Source organism: Pongo abelii, chromosome 8 (assembly GCF_028885655.2).
Source record: "Pongo abelii isolate AG06213 chromosome 8, NHGRI_mPonAbe1-v2.0_pri, whole genome shotgun sequence".
Taxonomy (NCBI): Eukaryota; Metazoa; Chordata; class Mammalia; order Primates; family Hominidae; genus Pongo; species Pongo abelii.
The window spans coordinates 47,429,390-47,449,450 of NC_071993.2; the positions used below are offsets into that span (position 1 = coordinate 47,429,390).

A 20,061-nucleotide genomic window follows, 5' to 3' on the forward strand; every position below is an offset into this window, starting at 1 on the left:
GAACTTAATTTTTGGTGCAAAGCACTCATTACTAAGCCTAACACAAATATTTTGGTAAAGGCTTTCTAACACTGACATTCTTCTTATGACTTAAAAGAGCCACTAATTTTACTTTTGAAATATATTTAGTCTTAATATTAAAAGCTAAAAGGAGCCTATTATTTTATTTATAATTTGTGGTCTGCATGTACATCATCATCCATTGAGTCGACTAAAGTTTCTGAAAGTTTCAGAAACAGTAACATAAGAATACTTTTTCTGGCCATGCACGGTGGCTCATGCCTGTAATCCCAGCACTTTGGGAGGCTGAGGTGGGGGGATTGCCTGAAGTCAGTCATTTGAGACCAGCCTGATGAACCCGGTGAAACCCCATCTCTACTAAAAATACAAAATTAGCTGGGCATGGTGGCACATGCCTATAATCCCAGCTACTCCTTTAATGACCACATGTGAAGTTTCTTTTGAACTAATTTTAACTACCTATTTCTATTGCTTTTTTTGCTCCTATTAGAAAAAATATTAAAGTTCCTGTTACTACAAACATAATCTATTCACATCTAAGCATAGTGCTTATCTTAAAAGATCCGTATGCTTGGGATTATGGAAATCTTATTCTCCATTTAAAATACTGCTTTTCAGTAAGCCAAATGGGGCAATTGTGGCTCAAAATCTTAAGTTACTAAATATTAATACCATCATCTAGATGGAACTTTTAGTCATCTGCATGTTCAAATTGTTTTAACTTCTAATAAGTCAGAAACTATAAATTTTTATAAACTGTAAAAATAAACTAAAAATATATCTATCAATGCATTTTTCTCAGTTTTAAAATACTTAGCCCAGGATTATTTCTAGTTGACATACCTCTAGATTTCAGATGATGTGGATGTAGAAACTAGAAAAGTCCTGGTTGACTCTGCTTCACTTTCTGCCTTCATTTAGCACACAAACATAGCAGCACAATGAAGGCCAGCAATGCTACCCCTTTTGAAAAACACACCAGTGCCCTTCTAGGGAGAATATAATGTGTGAAAAGATTCATCTGAAAGTCATGCCATCTTCTTTTTGATTTACAGACTTATATATGACAAATAATAGAAATAAAAATTTAACACTGTCATATAGTCAGAAAATTATTCTAAAAATTCCTTCTGACACATTATTCTTCTTCACCAAAATGGTTGTGATGAAATGATTGCCTTTGCAGGACTGTTGTCTTAAATAAACAATACTCCCATTTCATTTTTCTTGAACTTTAACCATAATGCTTTCATGCTTTTTCTAGAAACTTTATTTCCTAATTATGTCACTTAGGTATGATTACCATAGCTTCATATTTTCAAAAATGGTTCTAAAAAAACTTAAACCACTGACCATCTTTGTTTCCCAAAGGAGTAGGGTAATAAATTAACACTATCATATAGCATACTGTAAACAGATGAAAAATAAAGATGTAGAGCAGGGGTGTCCAATCTTTTGGCTTCCGTGGGACACACTAGAAGAATTTTCTTGAGCCATACATAAAATACACCAATGATGATAAAAAAGTCACAAAAAACTCATAATGCTTTTAGAAAGTTTATGAATTTGTTTAGGGCTGCACTGAAAGCCATATTGGGCCACATGCAGCCTGTAGGCCATGAGTTGGACAAGCTTGATGTACAGTCATTTATTTTAGCTGCACACTCAAGACTAAGGCTGAGAGCTTTCAGAGAAAATAGCTTATAGGATGTCAGGAGACCTGTTACAGAAACATTCACCCCTATGTCTAAAGGCAACAAAATTCTATGTCTTCCACCCTAAATTTCAACCATTAACCAAAACTGGAGAAATCTAACATGACATTATATCACAAAGTATTTTATTATTTGTATTTTGGATTCAAGGATACACGTGCAGATTTGTAACACAGGTATACTGCATGAAGTTGAGATTTGGGCAATTAATAATCCCATTGCCCAAGTAGTGTACATTATACATGACAAGTACTTTTTAACCCTTGTAACCCTTCTCCCTCCACTTTGGAATCCTTAGTGTTTATAGTTCTCATCTTTGCTTCCATGTGTACCCAATGTTTAGCTTCCACTTATAAGTAAGAAAATGTAGTATTTGGTTTTCTGTTCTGTGTTAATTTGCTTAGGATTGTGACCTTGAGCTGCATCCATGTTGCTGCAAAGAGTATTACATGATTCTTCCTCAGTGGCTGCATAGTATTGGATGGTGTGTAATTACCTAATTTTAAAAATCCATCTTAAGATTTATGAGCACATGGTTTCATTCCATGTCTTTGCTATTGTGACTAGTGCGGCAATAAACATACGAGTGCAGGTGTATTTTTGGTAGAATAATTTATTTGTATTTGGGTATATGCCCAGTAGTGAGGCTGCTGGGTCAAATGGTAACTTTAGTTTTACTCCTTTGAGAAATCCCCAAAATGCATTCTACAGGAGGTGAACTAATTTGCATTCCCCCTAAGAGTATATCAGGCTTCTCTTTTCTACACAATTTTAACACCTGTTTTTTTTTTTTTTTTACTTTTTAATAATAGCCATTTAGACTGGGGTGAGATGGTATCACATTGTGGTTTGGATTTACGTCTCTCTAATCATTAGAAATATTGACCAATTTTTCATGTTTGTTGGCTGCTTTTTTTGTCTTTCTTTTAAAAGTTTATGTTCACATTTTTGTTAACATTTTTTCTTAAATTCCTTATAAAACGTATATATTAGTTATTTGTTGTATGCAGTTTACACATATTCTAGCCCATACTGTAGGTTGTCTGTTTATTTTGTTAATAGTTTCTCTTGCTGTACAGGTCACAATTTTTAATTTTTATTTTTGTTGCTTTCACTTTTGAGGATGTAGTCATTAATTCTTTACAGAGACCAATGCCAAGGAGAGAATTTTCTAGGTGTTCTTCTAGGATTTTTATAGGTTGAACTCTTACAGATAAGTCTTTAATGTATCTTGAGTTAATTTTCTATATCATGAGAAGTAGGGGTCGAGTTTTCCTCTTCTGCGTATGACTAACCAGTTTTTCCAGCACCTTTTTTTCAGTAGGGAGTTCTTTCTGTTGATGCTGTCAAAAATCAATTAATTGTAAGAGTTCAGCTTCATTTCAGGGCTCTCTCTTCTGTTCAATAGGGGTGTGTGTGTGTATCTGCATCCATATTATATTGGTTACCGTAGCTTGTGGTAAAGGTTGAAGTTTGGTAACATAATGTCTCCAGGTTTATTCTTTGTTTAGTATAGCCTTGGCTATTTGAGCTTTTTTGTTTTCATATAAATTTTAGAATAGTTTTTTGTCTAATTTTATAAAAAATGGCATTGGTAGAGTGATAGAAATAGAAATAAACTGTTGATTGCCTTGGGCAGTATGATCTTTTTAATAATTCTAATCCATTAGCATGAAATACTATTCCATTTATTTGCACTGTGTCTGATTTCTTTCAGTAGTGGTTTGTAGTTCTTCCAGTAGAGATATTTAACTTCCTTTGTTTAATGGATCACTATTTTATTTTTTGTTTCTGGCTATTGTAAACTGGATTGTGTTCTTAATTTTGCTCTGCTTAAGTGTTACTGGTGTATAGAAATATTGCTCATTTTTGAATGTTGTTTTGCTTTTTGTTGTTGCTGCCCTGAGATTTTGCTGAAGTCTTTTATTAGGCTTAAGAGTCTTTTGGAGGAGTCTTTGAAGTAGGTAGACAGTTATATCATCAGTAAAGATAGATAAGTTGACTTCCTCTTTTCTTATTTGAGTGCTTTTTCTTTCTTTATCTTGCCTGATTGTTCTGGCTAAAACTTTCAGAACTATGTTGAATACAAGTGTTGAATACAAGTGCACATTCTTTTATTATTTCAATTTTTAGGAAGGATGCATTAATCTTTCATCTGTTCAGTATGATGTTGGCTGAGGATTTGTCTTATATGGCTGTTATTATTTTGAGGTATGTTCCTTCAATTCATCATTTTTTGAGAATTTTTTTCATAAATAGATATTACATTTTATTAATTGTTATTTCCACATCTATTGAGATAATGTGGTTTGTTTTTTTAATTATTTTCATATGTTAAATTACATTTATAGATTGCACATGTTAAAACATTCCTGCATTCACAGAATAATGTCCACATAGTTGCAGTGAAATAACTTTGATTTCCTGACTCAGTTTGCAAGCATTTCATGAATAACTTTTGTGTCTGTATCCATCAGGGATATTGGCCTGTAATTTTTTTTGTTGTGTCTTTACTGGATTAATATATCAAGATGAGACTAATATTATATGATAGAATTAATTAGGAAGAAGTCCCACTTTGATTTTTTGGAATACTTTCTGTAGAATTACAGCCAACTCATTTTTGTATACGTGATAAAATCATGCTGTGAATGCATCTGGTTTAGCACTTTTTATAATTGGTAGTTTTTTTTTAATCACCAATTCAATTTACTTACACATTTTTGGTTTCTTCAAGACTTCTGTTTATTCCTGATTCAATCTTGGGAGGTTGTATGTTTCTAAGAGTTTATTCATTTCCTCTAGATTTTCTAGTTGATGTGCACAGAGATATTTATAGTAGTCTGCAAACATCTTTTGTATTTTTGTGGGATTGGTTGTCACAACTGTAACATTCAAATAGATGCATAATGAAAGTGTAACTAAATTCAGTATCTCCTCATAATAAATCTCTTGAACTAGTTATAAAATAAATGCAATTCAAGGTAATGTCATGTGTAACAATGATGCACACCTAACGACATACTAAATAAGGAAAAACTGTAAGCCTTTTCTCTAAGAGCTAGAACAAGACAAGGATGTCGAATTTCTCCAATCTTTTTTTTTTTTTTTTTTTTTTTGAGATGGAGTCTCGCTCTGTTGCCTAGGCTGGAGTGCAGTGGTGCAATCTTGGCTCACTGCAAGCTCCACCTCCCAGGTTCATGGTATTCTCCTGCCTCACCCTCCTGAGTAGCTCGGACTACAGGCACCCACCACCATGCCTGCCTAATTTTTGTATTTTTAGTACAGATGGGGTTTCACCTTGTTAGCCAGGATGGTCTTGATCTCCTGACCTCGTGATCCATCCACCTTGGCCTCCCACAGTGCTGGGACTACAGGTGTGAGCCACCATGCCCAGCCCAATTTCTTCCATCTTACTGAACATAATACAAAATGACCAAGACAGAAAAATTATTCAATAAAATCAAAGCAATCTTAAATAAAATGAAGAAAATAAATTATATTTTCCTTGCAGATGACATAATCTTAAGTATAGAAAAACCTAGGACTTCACAAAAAATTATTAGAATAAACAAATTTATTAAACTTGCAGGATACAAAATCAACATAAAAAATTCAGTAACATTTCTATATACTAACAATAAAGTATCGGAAAATAAAACCAAAAAACAATCCCATCTACAATAATTGCAGCAGTAACTATACTTAGAAATGAATGTAACCAAAAAGGTGAAAGATTGGTACATTATAATCTAAAAAAAAGGAAGTTAGAAAATAAATAATATTCAAACAAAAAGATATTTCTAATTCATAAATGGGCATGATTAATATTGTTAAATATCTGCATTACACAAACTGATATACAGATATAATAAAAATTCTATTAAAATAACAGTTAAATTCTCCACAGAAATGGTTTTAAAAAATCTAAAATGTATATTAACCCACAAAAGGCCTTGAATAGCTAAGAAAATCAAGCAAAAAAATGAAAAATAAAAGGCTGAAGGAATCACTCTACCTGACTTTTAAATGTCCAACAAAGCTACAGTAATCAAAACAGAGTGTTACTTGCATAAAAATGGACACATAGACCAATACAACAAAAGAGAAAGACCAGAAACAAATTCATGTATTTACAGACAACTGATTGTAAATAAAGATGACAATTTTTTAAAAAAAGTCTCTTTTATAAACGATGTTGAGAAAATATATATCCACATGCAAAATAATAAAATCAGACCTTCATCTCACACCATATATAAAAATTAACTCAAATTAGATACTTAAATGTGAGACCTGAAAATCTAAAACTAAGATGAGGAAATATAGAATCAATGCCCCATAACATTGGTCTGGGCAGTGACTCTTGGGGTCAACCTCAAAATTTTAGGGGGAAATAGACAAATCAGATTTCTTAAAATTAAGAAACTGCTACACACCAACAGATACAATCAGCAGAATGACATAACTGAAAAATGGAAGAAAATATTTGCAAATTATACATGTGAAAAGCAGTTAATATCAAAAATATATAAGAAACTCAAAGGACTATACAACAAAAAACAAATAACCATTAAAAATAAGCAAAAGATGTATATAAATAATTTTCAAAGAAAGACATACATATAGCTTGGCAGATAGATGAATATGGCTCAAAGTCAATTATCATCAAGGAAAGGCAAACCAAAACAACTCTAAGATATAAACTCACTCCTGTTAGAATGTTTAAAAAAATTGTTGGTAAACTTGAAAAAAGAGAAAGAGGAAAGCTTTCACACTGGTTGTGTCAATGTAAATAAAAACAGCCATTATGAAATATAGAAATTTTGCAAAACAATTAAAATCTAACATGTAATTTAACTACTGGATATCTATCACAAAACAAATAAAACTAGATTGATGAACAGACATCTACAATTCTGTTTGTTGCAGCACACTTTACAGAAGCCAAAATATAGAATCAACATATGTGTCCATTGTCCAATGAGGAAATACAGACACTATGGTATATATATACAATGAAATACTGTATTTTAAACAGAAAATCTTATTTTTAATCACAAAGATAAACCTAAAGGACACTATAGTTGTTGAAATAAGGCACAGAAAGGTTAATATCTCATAATTTCACTCACATGTGGATTCTACAGAATGTATCTTGATTACATAATTCCAGTTGGATAAGAAAAATCAAGAGATTATAATGCATGTATTGTGTTTCTGAAAAAATGCTAAGACAGTAAATGTTGTCTTCTCACCAAAAAAATAATAATTATGTGAGGCAAAGCATTTGACGATTAACTAAAATTAGGCATTGACAATGTATATTTACTTCAAAATATTATTTTACAAAATAAATACATATTTTATCAGTGAATTTAAAAATATATTTATAAAAACTATTAAAAATGACAATGTTTCAAATTCTGACTCTGTGTTTCCATCATAAACATGTCTGAATAGTATGAAAGATCCATAGTTTTTGTGCTGTTTTGTCACCTAGTCAGTCATGACCATATGAACTCTAATATTTACCACCATGTTTTCAGGACCCAGCACAGAGCATGGGAGAAGGCAATATACCTTAGGGTTTTACTTTGAACTTAGGACACCTGGAGTTTCTGGTGCTGGTGGTAATGATAGGGAAGACGCAAAAAGGGCAGGTGTTGCTGTGGTTCACATGATTAAACCACTCTGAAGAGAGTAAATAAGTTTGCATCCCAGATCACTGAAGAAATTTTTTAACTCAAAAGATGCCATGATCTTTAAAATTTTTCCAGATAAAATGACAAAGGATTGACTAGTTAGGTGACAAAGAATGAAACCTCTAAATAGTAAACTGTACCCAATAAAAAAGTACATTATACAAGTGTGAGAAATTCCTCAAGATTTTAACATTAATAGGAAAAAGATTATTTCACATGTGAAATCCACAGGTGTCATTCTATTATTTTTGAATATTTAACATTCACACCAAAATAAAAGATTCTGAATGAAAACTTAAGTTGAGCTGTAAGTATGTAATAAAAAATTAAATTTAACATTCTCTGCTTACCATTAACTCTTCTAAAAGTTCAATTTCTAAGACATATCTTCTAACTAATTTTATATTTTCCACATATTGTGTTAATTTTTTTTTTTTTTTTGAGATGAAGTCTCACTCTGTCATCAGGCTGGAATGCAGTGGTGTGATCTTAGCTCACCGCAAACTCTGCCTCTGGGGTTCAAGCAATTCTCCTGCCTCAGCCTCCTGAATGGCTAGGTCAACAGGTGCATGCCACCATGCCCCGCTAATTTCTGTATTATTAGTAGAGACGGTGTTTCACCATATTGGCCAGGAAGGTCTCAATCTCTTGACCTAGTGATTCTCCTGCCTCAGCCTCCCAAAGTGCTGGGATCACAGGCGTGAGCCACCCCACACAGACTGTGTTAAAATTTAATAGAAGTTTGGTTTTACAAAGACAAGAAATTCTGACTGATTTATTCCTCTCACCTGTGAGCACTGCATGCCTTTTATCTCAATTAATGGATCTGAAAGTTACATTGACAAACTTCTCATCAGAACCTACAAAGTACTGTGTGAAATGACATGGCATGAAACAAACAGCAATAAAAATGTAGCCATAAAACAAAGAAGAAAAAGAAGGGCTGTGATGCATACACAGTTGGGATAAACATAAGTAGACACACAAACAAAACTAAAGATAATCAGAAAATAAGCAGAATGTCTCTTTAAATTCAGAAAGTCAGTTTTGCAGCATAAGAACAATGTCCTCTCCACATACAGAATCGATTTTATTTCTTCACCATGCATATTTCTTTATCTTTACTTGGAGGTACAAACTAACTCCAGCAGAAATATTTATGGCCAATAATGGTGCCTCTATTACACAGCAAGCATTGTGTTTGCTACATTTACATATCAAAATATCTTTATGACTTATGAAGCTTCCCCAGTATTTACCTAAACAAATTGGCTGAATGAATAAATTCACCTATGTCAATTATAAGGAGTAAAATGAACAATAAGAAAAGGAAACTTAGCTTACACAGGTTTCTCCAATTAAAATAAAAAAATGGAATGTTCTAACTAAATGAAATATAAGTTGGTCAGATGCAGTGTCTCATGCCTGTAATCCCAGCACCTTGGGAGGCCGAGGTGGGTGGACCACGTGGTCGGGAGTTCGAGGCCACTCTGGCCAGTATAGTGAAACACAGTCTCTACTAAAAATACAAAAACATTAGCCGGGCATGGTGGCATATGCCTGTAGTCCCAGCTACTTAGGAGGCTGAGGCAAGAGAATTGCTTGAACCCAGCAGGCAGAGGTTGTAGTGAGCTGAGATCTCACCACTGCACTCTAGCCTGAGTGACAGAGCAAGACACCATCTCAAAAAAAAAAGAAAAAAGAAAGCAACAAAAGAAATATAAGTTAATACACTCACTGTGAAATAACATTGAAAAATTATTTTGCGTGCATTACTAAATTTTATAAAAATTCTTAGAATACCTGAGCAGCTCACATAATGAATACTTAATAAATTATAAACACAAAAAATATGAAAAAAAATCAGTCTACCATGAGTACCAGGCACATGAAAGAAAGAATTTGCATGGAAAGATTTGGAAACACAGTCCATAAGACTTCACAGTAATTAATTAAATAAAATGCAGATAATACAGATATTATTCAAAATCACTGAGGTTTCTGGTTTTCTAGTAAACAATTTGTCCACTTTATTAAAGTGATATTTTGTTCCAATATTTCTTGTCTTCTGAAAATAGGTACACTCACACTCACACAATTACTTGCCCCACAATTTTCTTACACCTAATGTTTATCTTAAGAGTAATATATTTGTATATTTAGCATCATGTAAGTAAAAACTAACAGTCTGTATGAGTTTACAGGCAGAGAGGCCATTTGTTGAAAATATATATGACAAATTTTTAAAAATATTCATTAAGGACTCAGAAATGTGAGATTTCTTATTATACTACTATGTAATTATTATTATGACCATAAAAAACCTCTGTAGCAAGTAATAATTTACTTCTACATTTTTAAATAACTAAAAATGTTTAATTGGATTGTCGGTAATATAAAAAAAATGCATTAGGTAAAGAATGCCTCATTTACTCTGATGTGATTACAAATTGTATGCCTGTATGAAAATATTCTATATATGCCATAAATAGGTAAACAATATTATGTTCCTACAAAAATTTAAAACATTAAACAAATGTACATTTTACCCATTGAAACAAAACTCTTAAACTTTTCAGTTTAATGCCACAGGAAAAAGAGATTGCTAGAGAGGTCATTCTACTATGTTACCATCTTTTAGCTACATATTTAATAAGGTGGGATACATTAAAGTTGGTGACATAACACTTTACTAAATGCACATGTTAAAAAGTATAAAACTATTTCGTTTAATTTAAAAGCTAAGTTATCACAGTCTTATAAAAGAATTTTAAAATTCCCTACATTTTATTACATAAAAGTACAATTGGTAAAACAATTTACTACTAAAACTCAAAGTTTTCCTCTCACTATAATGCAGAATATTACTCTAAACACATAACTCATGCATCACATGAACAATGTTAAAAGTCAGCCATAAAGAGCCTCTCCAGTTAGATTTTCATTATGCATCTTACATTTTAATATCCTTACTCTTCCATGGAAAAGTAAATGAATGATGCCTACCTAATAAGAAAGGAATCTCTCAGATTTCTGATGTAACAGAAATTGATGACACGCTTTTATACAAACAACAGGAAAAAAGGAACAGCATGAGGCAATTTTACAGTTGAATTACCTATTTGCTTTTCAAAACATCTACATTTTTTTCAAGGAAAAACATATACCTTGAATGTCATTATAACTCTGCAAAAAATAAACTTCCACTCCGCTTAAACTTATATACAAATAAATTATCCAACAGTTTTAGTTTTGGATTACTTTCTATACAGAACATTCTGATTTAGTGTAATGTCTTAAGTGCCAGTGCCTTAGTTCTTCCTACTGTGAATTTTCTAAAATTTACAAAGACTTAATTTTGACTATTTTTACACATGTATTCCATCTGCAAAAATATCTTTTATTATAAACTGTGTGGTGTTTTGTAAGCTGTAGTTTCTGAACAAATGTTTTTCCACATTTATTATATTTGTACGGTTTCCTTCAACATAAATTCTCTGATGCCAAACAAGTTTGAGTAATTCCTTTAGAGTTTCCTTCTAGCATAAAATCTGTACATTATATAGGGCAAGTATAGGTATTACAACCCTCTTTATATTTGTAATGTTTGTCTCCAGGATACTCTTTTTTATTTTAAGGGTTTATATTTTCCAGGGTCTTTCAACAGTAAATACATTTATAATAATTTTCTTAAGTATGAACTTCCTGATGTTGACTATGATGTGAGCAGATAGAAATGGCTTTTCCACACTCTGTATAATTTTTCAAGTATAAACGCTTTTATGTGCCATAAGGTATGAGCATGTTGGAAGTTTTGACACATTCTTTGTTTGTAGAGATTTTCTCCACTATCAATTATTTTACCTGCAGTAAGATGTGGCAACCATTTAAAGCCCTTGCCACGTTGTTCAGTTTTCTGAGATTTCTCACTGATATTTCTCCAATGCTTAGGAAAGTTTGAGGTGTATTCATAAGTTTTGCCAAACTTTTTTAGGTTCACAGGCATAATCTTTAGTATGAATTATGGCTGGATATATTTGAGCAATACTTAAAAGATCTTGCCATAGTCTTCTGATTTGTATGATTTTTTTCCGGTATGAATTCTCATAAGTTTAGTAAGGCTAAAGGACTGGTTAAAGGCTTTCCCACATTCTTTACATTTGTGGGATTTCTCTTCAGTATGAACTCTCTTATATCGAGTAAACTTGAAGAACAAGAAAAAGTTTTGCCACATTCTTGACATTTGCAGGGTATCTCTCCAGTATGAACTCTCTTATGTTTAGTAAAGCTTAAGGACCAGTAAAAGGCTTTGCAACATTCTTCACATTTCTAGATTCCTCTCCAGTATGAATCCTCTTATGTATAGTAAGGCCTGAAGACTGCTTAAAAAGCTTTGCCACATGCTTCACATTTGTAGGGTTTCTCTCCACTATGATTTCTCTTATGTTCATTCAGTTTTGAGGAGTGTTTAAAGACTCTGACACATTCTTCACATTTATTGGATTTCTCCTCAGTATGAATTCTTGATGTATAGTAAGCTCAGAGGACCACTTAAAAGCATTGCCACATTCTTCACATTTGTATGGTTTCTCTTCAGTATAAACTATCTTATGCTTAGTAAGTCTTGAGGAACAGTAAAAGCCTTTGCCATATTCTTCACATTTGTAGGATTCCTCTCCACAATGAGTTATCTTACGTTCATTCAGGTTTGAGGATTGTTTAAAGACTTTGCCACATTCTTCATATCTGTAGGGTTTCTCTCCAATATGAATTATCTTATGTACATTAAGGTCTAAAGACTTCTTAAAAGCTTTGCCACATTCTTGACATTTGTAGTGTTTCTCTTCAGTATGAACTACGTTATGTTGAATAAGGTTTGAGGAACAGTAAAAGGCTTTGCCACATTTTTCACAATTGTAGGGTTTCTCTCCAGTATGAATTCTCTTATGCATAGTAAGGTTTGAAGATGCTTAAAAGCTTTGATGCATTCTTGACATTTGTAGTGCTTCTCTCCAGTATGAACTGTTTTATGTTTAGTAAAGCTTAAGGACCAGTAAAAGGCTTTACCACATTCTTCACATTTGTAGGGTTTCTCTTCAGTATGAATTCTCTTTTGTATAGTAAGGCCCAAAGACTGCTTACAAGCTTTGGCACATTCTTCGCATTTGCAGGGTTTCTCTCCCATATGAATTCTCTTGTGTATAGTAAGGTTTGAAGACCACTTAAAAGCTTTGCCACATTCTTGACATTTGTAGGGTTTCTCTCCCCTATGAATTATCTTATGTTTAGTAAAGCTTAAAAACCAATAAAAGGCTTTACCACATTCTTTGAATTTGTAAGGGTTCTCTCCAGTATGAATTCTCTTATGTAGAGTAAGGCCTGAAGGTTGCTTAAAAGCTTTGCCACATTCTTCCCATTTGTAGGATTTCTCTCCAGTATGAGCTCGCATATGTTCATTCAGTTTTGAGGATTGTTTAAAGGCTTTGCCACATTCTTCACATTTGTAGGGTTTCTCTCCACTATGAATTCTCTGATGTATAGTAAGGTCTGAAGACCACTTAAAAATTTTGCCAGTCTTTACATTTGTAGGGTTTCTCTCCAGTATGAACTATGTTATGTTGAGTAAGGCCTGAGGAACAATAAAAAGCTTTGCCACATTCTTCACATTTATAGGGTTTCTCTCAAGTATGAATTCTTTTATGTTCTTTCAGTTTTGAGGATTTTCTGAAGGCTTTGCCACATTCATCACATTTGTAGGGTTTCTCTCCCATATGAATAATCTTATGTATAGTCAGGTTTAAAGACTACTTCAAAGCTTTGCCACATTCTTCACATTTGTAGGGTTTGTCTTCAGTATAAACTATGTTATGTTGAGTAAGGGTTGAGGAATAGGAAAAGGCTTTGCCACATTCTTCACATTTGTAGGTTGCATCTCCAGTATAAATTTTCTTATGTTTATTCAGTTTTGAAGATTGTTTAAAGGCTTTGTCTCATTCTTCACACTTGTAGGGTCTCTATTTAGTATGAATTCTCTCATGTATAGTAAGACCTGAAGACTGCTTAAAATCTTTGCCACATTCTTCACATTGGTAGGGTTTCTCTTCAGTATGAATTATCTGATGTTGTCTTAGGTGTAAGAACCTGTGAAAGAATTGGCCACATTCTTTACATTTGAAAGGTTTCTCTCCAGTATGTCTTCTCCTAAGTCTATTTGAACTTGAAAATTTCCAAAGACTTTCACACATGTATTACATTGAAGTATTTTGCTCTGAGTAATGGACAAACATTGGTTAAGTCCATTATAAACTCCTTCCTGCACCTTAGATGCATTCAAACTTTTACAGCCTTTTTTTATTTGTAAATTCTCATGTCTACATTTCCCTTATCTTCTCAGTATCACTTCTTGAAATGAATTTTTTATGTTCTGATCTAGCCAAAGGTCTTGGGTGAAATGAGAACACAGCTGAAAGAAATAAAAATAACAAATTATCTCACTAGGCCCATGTAAATATACAAATCTATTGTTTACAAATCTAATACATAAAATTATACAAAGTACATTAGCAACATGGCATAACAAAAATACCACAGGTCTTAATACTTTTATAGACTTATAACAAAACTGTACTGACCAAAATGTCTTTATGGAAAATCTAGAAATGAGTTAAGTGTGTTCAGTGTACCAGGTGAGCAAAATGCCACAAGCCATACTGAATGGATAGAAAAGTTTGTTACATTTGCCCAACACCTTTCCTCCTCCATAATGCAGCATGGCACTTTTAGAAGTAAACTGCAATGCCTGGCATCTTCCTTAATATAGAAAAAAAGAAAAAACTGGCTCATGTATTTTTACTTCTGGCTTCTGGGCACTTTTACAGAGACTTGTTTCTGTCTCCAGTGACAAAATGTGCTGAAAGAAATTATGGTATACTTTGAAATAACAGCTTGAGTCTGCTGAGATCAAAGGTAAATATTACAGCAACAAACTACAGTACCACAGACATGCAATATGTACAGGGAGTAATTACAGACTGTTTAAGAAACACAGGCAAACCCCTTTAACTGAATAATCAACACAGAATTCCACACAAGACACATCATAACATATTCGATAGGCTCCCAGAATCTCTAGTTGAGACAATTGGTTTCAGACTATGTTAGGACAACACCGCATTATAAAGATTGTGACAGGTAGCTGTTTGTTAATGTTCAAATCTCAACCAAAGACTACAATACACACAAAATATTACAGTGACATGGCCTAAGGAAGAAAAAAAAAACTTAAAACTGTCAGAAAACAACCATGAATATAAAGATGTACACATTAATTTTAAAAATTTAACCTAAATGGGAACACAAATAACTAAATAAAATCAGAAAAAAATAGAATAACAAGGAAAAGATGAAAAATATAATAGAAATTATGGAAGTAGAAAATACAAATAGAAATAATGATTGAGGCCAGGTGTGGTGGCTCATGTCTGTAGTCCCAGCACTTTGGGAGTTTGAGGCAGGCAGATCACTTGAACCTAGGGAGTTCAAGTTTAAACTGGGAAACATGGCAATACTTCTCCTCTATAAAAATTAAAATTAGTCAGGTGTGTTGGCACACACCTGTGGTCCCAGTAAATGGGAGGCTGAGGTAGGAGGATCATGTAAGCCTAAGGAATCCAAGGCTGCAGTAAGCTGCAATCATGCCACTGTACTCAGCCCTGGGTGACAGAGCAAGACACTGTCTCAAAAAATTAAGAATACCTGAGAAATTCTCAAAAGTAAGAAAATAAGTTTGTAAAACTGAAGAAGCTCAACCTACTAAAACTAGGAAACACACAGATCCATAACAAGACATGCAAAGCAAAGTTCCCAAAGTCACAGACAAGAAGAGAATCTTGAATGCTGGAAAATACATAATTATGGTTCTATGATATAACCAGTGACTCTTTCAACAAAAACCTTGCAGGCCAGAAGGAAATTGTGTGCTATAGTAGAGGTGCCAAGTGAAAACTAGCTTCTATGTAAGAATAATATAACCAGCAAAACTGTGCTACAAAATGAAAAAAAAGTAAAGACCTCTAAAGATAACCAAATGTGGAAAAATTATATCAACACTACATGTGCCCTACAAAAAATGCTGAGAAGAATCCTCCTACTAAAACTATATGATGCTAAAAAACAAAACTATCATATAAAAATAGATACCTTTCTGTGAAAGATATAAAGATATACAAATCTTATTAAAAAAAAATCCTGTAGCATTGTCATAATACCAAAAAATGTTTTATTTAATTATTCTCTAAAATTTAAAGATAAAAGCTAAAAATAGTAATGAACATCTGTTAATAAACATATAACATAAATAGATATGTTTAGTGACATCAATAACTAAGTTGAGGACAGATGTAATACATAATTTGTGCATGAACCCGAATTTAAATTTCACCACTTCAAAATATATTGTTGAAATTTTAAGAGGTTTTTATATAATCCTGAAGGCACCCACAAAGAAAATGTATGTATAGATACAAAAAAGGAAATAAGAAAGAAGTGACAGCCTATCCATACAAAAATCAAAAAGACATAAAGGAAGACAGAATGAGAAACAGACATGCAAGAATCATTAAACAATAAAATAACAATAATCTTTGTCTTCAGAAAATAAATATTTTAAAAATAGACTTTCCAATCAATACACATACATTGAATAGAGGGATTATATAAAATTTTATATACCAAGATCCAACTTGCCTTTCTTCAAGAGTCACTTGAGATCTAGTAGTGAAATCAGCCTGAAAGTGGCAAGTGGAAGAAGACATTTCAGCAAACATTAACCAAATGAGAGCAGAAGAGATCAAAATTGTATTATACGAAATACGTCGTAAGTCAACAACTCTCTTATTTTATAAAATATACTTTATGTCAAAATTCACAAGAGCAAAAAGGTCATTAAACAATAATAAAGACATCATTTATTGAAAACGTATGACAAATATGTGCATACATATATTTATATGTTTGTGTGTGTATGTGTATTTCTCACATTAGGTTTCCAAAAATACAAAGCAAAAATTGACAGAATTAAAGCAACAAATGGAGAGCAATATAATTATAATAAGATATTTTAATACTTCAATTGCTGCAATGAACAATAAAACAAAACAATATTAATAATGGAAAAGAGGGCCAGGTATGGTGGCTCATGCCTGTAATCCCAGCACTTTGGGAGGCTGAGGCAGGCTATCACGGGGTCAGGAGATTGAGACCATCCTGGCTAACACGATGAAACCCGGTCTCTACTAAAAATACAAAAAATTAGCAGGGCTGGTGGCAGGTGCCTGTAATCCCAGGTACTCAGGAGGCTGAGGCAGGAGAATGGCATGAACCCAGGAGGCGGAGCTTGCAGTGAGACGAGATTGCACCACTGCACTCCAGCCTGGGCGAGAGCGAGACTCTGTCTCAAAAAAAAAAAAAAAAAAAAGGAAAAGAGACATAGCAGTACAGATGGGGACAAGTGGCTCATGCTTGTAATTCCAGCACTTTGGGAGGCCAAGGAGGACAGATCACCTGAAGTAAGGAGTTTAAGACCAGCCTGGCCAACATGGCGAAACCCCATCTCTACTAAAACCCCATCTCTACTAAAAATAGCCAGTTGTGGTAGCAGGAGCCTGTAATCCCAGCTACTCAGGAGGCTAAGGCAGGAGAATTGCTTGAACCAGGGAGGCGGGGTTTGCAGTGAGTCAAGATTGCGGCACTGCAGTCCACCCTCGGTGACACACCAAGACTCCATCTCAAAAAGAAAAAAATATACAAAGAAAGCAGTATAAAACAATATTATGCCGAACAAAGAATACCCCTTAACAATAGCAGGGTGCAACCATTCTCAATAGCTCACATATATTCTGTTTGATAAACTCCCTGTTAGGCCATGATAAAAAAAAACTTACTAAATCTTTAAAAATTGAAATTGATAGATTACTTTTTATGACCAAAATGGAATGAGAGTAGAAATCAAAACAAAACTAAAAAATTTACAAATACATGAAAATTAACACAACTCTTCAGCATGCTCAAAGGGTAAAATAATTAATATTCAGCATGATCAAAGGGTAAAATAATTAATATTGTGAAGCTGCCCATACTGCTCAGTGTAATCTACAGATTTAATGCAATCTCTTTCAAATATCTAATTTTATTTTAGCAGAAATAGAAAAAGCAACCCCAAAATTACATGAAATTTTAAGAAACAATGAAACACCCAATAATCTTCAAGGAGAGGAACAACGTTGGAGGTATCACAACTCCCTGATTTCAAAACACATTATACAGACTTAAAATAATTTGGTTTGGTTATAAAAAGTGAACTAGACCAAATAAACAGAATGTAGTATAAATATAAACTCTCACACATATAATCACAGGAAGAGTTATTTCCACATCCATAATTTTTTTTTTTTTTAGATGGAGTCTGATTCTGTTGCCCAGGCTGGAGTGCACTGGCACAATCTAGACTCACTGCAACCTCCACCTCCCAGGTTCATGCCATTCTCCTGCCTCAGCCTCCCAAGTAGCTGGGACTGTAGGTGCCTGCCATCACGCCTGGCTAATTTTTTTGTATTTTTAGTGGAGACGGGGTTTCACTGTGTTAGCCAGGATGGTCTCGATCTCCTGACTTCATGATCCACCCACCTTGGCCTCCCAAAGTGCTGGTATCACAGGCATGAGCCAGCGCGCCCGGCTGCACATCCATAATTTTTACAGCATTGTTATTGACAGGCAATAGGTGAAAGCAATGCAAATTTTTCTCCCCATATTACTGGATAAATATAATTTGAAACATAAAAATAATGGAATATTCCTGTGTTAAAAACAGGAAATACAGGCCGGGCACACTGGCTCACACCTGTAATCCCAGCACTTTGGGAGGCCAAGCTGGGTGAATCACCTGAGTTTGGGAGTTCGAGACCAGCCTGACCAACATGGAAAAACCCTGTCTCTACTAAAATACAAAAATTAGCCAGGCATGGTGGTGCATGCCTGTAACCCTGGCCTCCTCTCAGGAGGCTGAGGAAGGAGAATGGCTTGGAACTTGGGAGGCGGAGATTGCGGTGAGCTGAGATCGCTGCACTGCACTCCAGCCTGGGCAACAAAGGCAAAACTCCATCTAAAAAAAAAAGGAAATATTCTAACAACCATAATAAACTTTCATGAAATTATGCAAAATAACATACGTCAGCCACAAAAAATACTGTATGAATCCACTTACATGAGATATTTAAAGCAGTTAGACTCAAAAACAGGAAAACAGAATTGTTTGTAAAAGGCCAGAAAATGGGAGAAATGAGTAGTTGTTTAATGTGTATTCCGTTTTAGTTCTGCAAGACAAAAACATTCTAGAGATATGTTGTATAATAATGTCAATATAATTAATATAAACTACATATTTTTAAATTAAGATTCTAAATTTTATGTTCTTGATAATTAAAAATAAACAGTAATAATACCTAAAAAAGGGACAAAATTGATAGTTTTTAAAATTACCTTCAAATCAAAAATGTATTTCTCCCACACAAAAATAGATTCCCAAATAGATATTAGAAGCAGGAGACTTTTTATGACTACTCAGATAAAACGACCACTGATCACTCACAAACATACAAGTCATAAACAATACAGAAATAATATGTGTATACACAAACACAGAAATTATTATATTGGGAATAGACATACGACTGATTCATATTTAACTTTGGCTCCACAATGTCTTAAAGTATACAGAGTTGAATATTGTCATTCACAATTACCATACAAAATAAAAACTAAAAACACAATTAACTGATGTGAGGTGGCATAATCTAAAATACGAAACAAAAAAAAATAAAATTGGCTGGGCGTGGTGGCTCATGCCTGTAATCCCAGCACTTTGGGAGGCTGAGGAGGGCGGATCACGAAGTCAGGAGATCGAGACCATCCTGACTAACACGGTGAAATCCCGTCTCTACTAAAAAATACAAAAAATTAGCTGGGCATAGTGGCGGGCGCCTGTAGACCCAGCTACTCGGGAGGCTGAGGCAGGAGAATGGCATGAACCTGGCAGGCAGAGCTTGCAGTGAGCCAAGATCATGCCACTGCACTCCAGCCTGGGCAACAGAGCGAGACTGTCTCAAAAAAAATAATAATAAAATAAAATAAAGTAAAATGAAATAAAATAAAATTGCAAAACAAAATGAAAACATGGAATGTTAAACATACTAAACACCATTAAGTAGATTACTACATTTGGAAAAGAAATCTTAGAAGATGAATGTAGGGAAAAAGTAGTAGAGGGTTTATCTGAAGATGAAAGAGGATGAGAACTTTCCAAATTTTTATGTGATAAAAGAAAAGCTAATGCCAATCAATACTGTTTGCTTTGAAATTATTTGGAATTATTCTGGAATTAAAAATAAGGAAACAATAAAGAACATACAAAATAAACAAAAGGTGAAGGTATTTATCACCACTAGCTTGGTCCCACAAGAAATGCTACATGGTGGCCAGGCACCAGTGGCTCATGTCTGTAATCCCAGAGTCTTGGGAGGCCAAGGCAGGCAGATTAGTTGAGGCTAAGAGTTCAAGATGAGCCT

The 20,061-nt window shown here is 33.7% G+C and overlaps 1 long non-coding RNA gene across 3 annotated transcripts in view; it reads right to left on the reverse strand.

The window, feature by feature from the left end:
- Window positions 1-2,517: 2,517 nt before the first annotated feature.
- LOC134762036 (uncharacterized) overlaps window positions 2,518-20,061 on the reverse strand; it is a 41,959-nt gene continuing 24,415 nt past the window's right edge. The window contains exons 2-4 of one of the 3 annotated variants that reach the window (XR_010141502.1): window positions 18,702-18,810; window positions 16,172-16,227; window positions 2,518-13,904 (exon numbers count right to left, since the gene is read on the reverse strand). This is a non-coding gene — a long non-coding RNA (uncharacterized LOC134762036). The remainder of the gene's footprint in view (window positions 13,905-16,171; window positions 16,228-18,701; window positions 18,811-20,061) is intronic. The other 2 variants (XR_010141503.1, XR_010141501.1) reach the window with 2 other exon arrangements.